The sequence below is a fragment of the Mirounga leonina genome, unplaced genomic scaffold (assembly GCF_011800145.1).
Source record: "Mirounga leonina isolate KUSES-001 unplaced genomic scaffold, KU_Mleo_1.0 Mir_173, whole genome shotgun sequence".
Classification (NCBI taxonomy): domain Eukaryota; kingdom Metazoa; phylum Chordata; class Mammalia; order Carnivora; family Phocidae; genus Mirounga; species Mirounga leonina.
Window position 1 is genome coordinate 48,210,528 of NW_023270447.1, and position 5,469 is coordinate 48,215,996.

Below are 5,469 nucleotides of genomic sequence, written 5' to 3' on the forward strand. Positions count from 1 at the left end.
TCCCTACCATTCAATCATCTTTATGAATCTTCTATTCATTTGGATACCTATACGTTGTGGAGAACAACATTCAATCTTGATGTTCCAAAAACTCAGGACTGGGAACAGACAGGCAGCTGAGATCTGGGGTCCTGGCCCCTCTGTTGTTTCCTTGGACTCTTCGTGCTAGTGTCAGTGAAGTCCCAGCTATCTTTGGCTGGCTCTCTGTCCTTGACAAGGTAATTAACCTCTCTGTGCTTTGGCTTTTCAACTAAAAGGGGAATATCACTATCACATGAGTTGAGACATATGTGATAGTCCTTGGGACTTACCTGAGAGTAGCTACTATTACATACCTATCTACGTACCTGATAGATAACTGCCAATTGTAGCTACCGGTCAATATCCACTCAATTTAGTTTGTTATGCAAAAATAGAGAGGCTCTCTTTAACTCAGGACTTCAGGGAAACAACAAAGAAGCTAAATGAAAATCAAACACAGTATCAAGAATGAAAGTGCTCCTTGAACATTAATTCCATATCACTGAAAATAAACCCCTGTACCCAGTTACCTATGATAGCGATGGTGCCATCATTTTATGGCCTCCTATCATCAATGAAAATCATTCCAAATTAACACTGAATACTAGAAATGTATCCGTGAATGCGTAAGAACTGACTTTACTAAGGCAAAAATAGCTCTTGATGTCATTGTCACCAGGTTCAGTGAATATTATGAGAATCAATTTACAATTAAAGCAGCTAAGGTGGTTTTTCCTAATGGAAAATAATATACCCTTCCAGAACTGGCTTAACGAAAGGAGATGGTGATATCTGATCTAATTAACTCCAGAAAATCTTGCCAAGCTTCGGACCAAAGTGTGCTTAAAGTCAGAAGTCATAGGTGATGGGAATCAGATTGAGATTGAAATCTCTCTGACCAGAGTTGACATTTTCCATGCGATGCGATATTATACAAGATGTAGCCATTGCTTATGGATATAATAACATTCAGGTGGCTCTCCCAGAAACATACACTGTAGCTAATCAATTTCCTCTTAATAAGCTCACAGGACTTCTAAGACATGACGTGGTAGCTACTGGATGCACTGAACCACTTGCCTTTCCTCTGTGCCTCCAACAAGGTATTGCTGATAAACTTGGTTTGGACATCTCTGCAACAAAGGTAGTTCATATAAGTGATCCTAAGGCCACTGATTTTCAGGTAGTACTCATTACCCTTCTTCCTGGCCTCCTAAAGACCACAGCCACAAATAGTAAGATGCCCCTTCCTCTGAAACTGAAATCTCTGACACTATAGTAGAAGATTCTAGCAGAGACCTAGATGAAAGAAACTACAGGCATTTCTGTACTGTTTATTACAGTAAGAATCCTTGGTTGGAGATAATCCGTGGGCTTCTGGACAGAATTATACAGCTGCTTAAGGTGCCTCCTGGTGAAAAGCAGGGGGCATATGTGATCAAAGCATCTGAAGGCCCTTCTCCTGGATGATGCGTCGAGATCTTTGTCAGGGATCAAAGCATCAGGAAGTCTGGGGTTGGTCCTTCATCCTGATGCCATCACCAAATTTGAACTGACCATGTCCTGCTCTTCCCTGGAAATCAATATCGAGCCCTTTTGGTGGAGATGGGTCTCTGCTCTTGATTCTCTTCGTGAGTGTCCCCTTCTCTTCCCTTGCTGTCCTTTAGTTATCCCACAGGGAACATCCATGTGTGCTTCATTGTTTAATAAAGTAGGAAGCAGTAGGAGAAGCACCTGGATGGCTCAGTTGGTTGAAAGTCTGACTACTGGTTTCGGCTCAGGTCCTGACCTCATGTGTCATGAGACTGAGCCCCGAGTGGGGCTCTGCACTGAGTGGGGAGTCTGCTTGAAGATTCTCTCCCTCTTCCCCTCCCCCCATTCATGCTCATGTGCTCTCTCTCTCTCTCTCAAATAAACAACTACTTTTAAAAATAAGTAAAAGAGAAGTAGAAAGCAGTGGGGGGAAAAGAAAGAGTGAAAGCCCGCCTAAAATTATCTACAAGTGTGCATATTGTACAGTGGATCTTGAAATGAGCTGCCATGGCCCCTCACTTTGGCCTTATGATCAGGAGAACCATTTCTGTTTGGGGGGATCTATGTCTCTCCTCCAGATTCTGCTAGCTGCCTCCCGCTGTCTCATACCATTCCTTGTCACTGTGTGCTCTGACACCAGTTGCTTCCTTTGGGCTCTTAGTGCAAGAGTCAGTGGAGCCCAGCCTTTGCAGAGGCAAACATACATTATATGTTTAAAAAAAAAAATAGTAGGAAGGGGGAAATGGAGGGGGGGGAATCGGAGGGGGAGATGAACCGTGAGAGACTATGGACTCTGAGAAACAGACTGAGGGTCCTAGAGTGGAGGGGGTGGGGGATGGGTTAGCCCGGTGATGGGTATTGAGGAGGGCACGTTCTGCATGGAGCACTGGGTGTTATGCACAAACAAGGAATCATGGAACACTACATCAGAAACTGGTGATGTACTGTATGGTGATTAACATAACATAGTAAAATAAAATTAAAAAAACAATAAAACCTACTTGAAGAACTGGAATTGCCATTACATGGCTAAAGAGGCTTGACTCCCTACATTGAGGTGTCTGCCAACTTCCTGGCTGCATTCAGAGTGCTTCTTCTGACACCCTTCATTCTGTATTCTCTGTCACACACTTCTAAAGGGAAGAGGCATTTTAAATTCCTTTGGGGAAAAGAATTCAATCATTCAGCCCTATTTAGGGTTCTCCTCATTGAATCAAAACATGGATTATGTGATACAGCCTGGAGAGCATCAGACACTGTTTCCTTTTGCTCCTTTGACAACGGGGGAGAGAGTAGTGGAGTGGGGCATGGTCCCCACTTACACCCTTCCTATCGTCCCCTCCACCACAGGGTGAGCCCTTTGAGGAAGGGATAGTGCTTGGCACTGCTGTGTATCAGACGCCTAGCTCACGGCTGGTCCACACGCGGGGCATAGTCAAGAGCTGTTGGGATGAGTTGCTGCATTGAACCCACCCCCCTTGCCTTGGGGTATAGTAGCAGATGTCACAGCATAGTGGAGTCAAAGATAAGGGACTTCTCTTCGGGTGGCCCAGGAACAGAGACGGGATGGGGTGGGGGAGTGGTGCCATGAACTCAGCTGTGGGAAATCCCAAAGAAGTCCATAGTTTTCCAAAGATTTGCATGCTGAGTAGGAATTTCCCACTCTGAAATCAGGGCTTCCCAAATCCTGGTCCCCAGATGGGTGCTGGCCACCAGTGAAATGAAAATGGACAATGTAGTCATTTTTTTTAAACAAAGCTAAATTTATGTTTTTAATCTGAGCTTATGGCCTTCCTGAAATGTTTTTTCATGTCCTGCTACACTGAGATGACCCTTTTGGAATTATGGTGATGGTAAATAGCAAATGCTTTTCTTAATATTATTATGAGGGGAAAATCTTTGTTACCTTACATTGCTGCCCAGTTTGTTTTGTTTTGGTTTGAAGCTTTTCTGCCCCACACATTCTAAGGAGCACTATTAGACCTGTGGTTTCTAATGAGACATGGACCATTCTGAAATTCCGGGCTAAAGTTTTAGACCCTTTCTCCACAGAATCCTGTATGTGTTGCACACACACACAAAATGTTTGCAGGTAATTTTGGAAGGTTCACAGCCCTCTTTAAGACCAGCTGTGTGCTTCTGAAGGATCCAGAAAATGCAGGTTAGGAATTCCTGGACCAGAGGGAGTGACAGTCCACTATTGAGAGAAAATGACCTTTCCCCATTCATCTGCTTTGTAATGAAATATTCAATGTAAATAAAAAGTTTTCCATCACTACCTTTAAAAGTCCAGGATACTAAGCATTGAGATCAGGGATTTATAAAACAGATATTTTGCAAAAGCAAATGGCACTCTGTCTAAGGCAGCTGATACCCAGCATTTGAACCAGCACTCTGCGGTCTCGGTGGGTGCAGGAACCTCTCTTCCCTTTGGCGTTTTTTGCTGAGCATATGTTGCAACCCATCACCACCGACAGGGCTCTGTACATCTCCTGGGCTGTCTGGGGGAGTCTTTTTGAAGGCATTTCAGCCATCTGTTAGGGTTTCCTGCTCTCGAGGGTGCTTTGATGCCATGAGGAGATGTGACATGACATTTGGAATCTGGGCCCATGCGTCACAATGCCAAGGGCAGGGACGGCCGCAGGGTGACTGACTCTGGCCCATTGTGCAGGGATGAGCATGTCAATCAAATACATCTGGCTGGGTAGTCATATTGGCAGCTGGGCCGCTCAGATGTAGAGGGGAGGGGGAAATGAAGGGTCGTAGAAGCCATCAGGAGAGAAGGCTGCTCATCTTCCTCTGAGAAAGCGTTGGGGTGGAAGTAGAGACCACAGCTGGAACAATGAAGTTGGCAGTGATCACAGGATCTCAGAACCTTAAAGATGGTCAAATCCAGAATTTCCCAAACTTTAGTTATTCAAGCCCATGGCCATGATTTTTTGCTCTCTGCCTGTCACCAATAATTTACTTTGTATTTTCTTTAAATTGGCTCACATGTATTTTTAAAGAGGCTTTTTATAACTAAATGAAATCTGGCCTCACTTGCTATAAATATACTGTAGTCAAAAATAAATAAAATGAAAACAAAGCACTCTTTGGAAATTCTTGCTCGGTGCTGTGGTCTGCCAGCTCATTGTTAAAAGGAGAAGTCAGCAAAGGCTTTGGGCTTGTCATGGGCACTAACTCAGACTTTCTCCTTGATGTAGCTGGCAATATTGAAAGCAAATTCAAAAGTGAATCATCATCACTTTCTGTGCTCTATATTAGTTAATACCACACCCAAGAATTGACTAAATTTCATGTGCCATCTAAATTCATTTTGTGTGCTACTGGAGGGCTGGATTTCACTCTCTAGGACACATGGATCTGATCCAAGCTGTTTACAGAGGTGAGGACACCTGGAGAATGGAAAGGACTTGCCCAAGGTAACCATGGTTCTAGATCTGTCCTGGTACATATACCGTTTAGGTAATGTTGCGGCTTCTGCTGCAGGTGGATTTGACGTGCCTGCGCCTTGGCTTTGGATTTTGCCTTGTGACGTGCATTGGCCAATGAGATGTAAGCAGGTATGGTGCCAGCAGAGGCTTCAAGCTGGATTGTAGAGCGGGGCTTGCTTTCGTGTACTTTACCATGAAGAGGGCATGCCATTGTTAGCTAGCCTGTCGGTCTAAGGAGGATGAGAGACACATCACGCAGGCCCAGATTCTATCTGTGCAAAGATTCAATATTGGACTCCCAGTTGGTGGTTCCCCTTTTTGGTGCAGTATGTGGGATGTGTGTGTGTGTGTGTGCACACTTGTGCATGTGTATGTGGGTGCATGTTTGTGCATGTGTGTGTGTATATATATATACAGTATATATATATATACAGTGCCCTTGTAAATGCCTCGCCTGCCTGGTTTCTTAGCATCACCT

The 5,469-nt window shown here is 44.3% G+C and overlaps 1 pseudogene; it reads left to right on the plus strand.

Moving 5' to 3' along the window:
* The first annotated feature begins 489 nt into the window (after positions 1-489).
* Positions 490-5,469, plus strand: part of LOC118018963 — a 7,163-nt pseudogene continuing 2,183 nt past the window's right edge.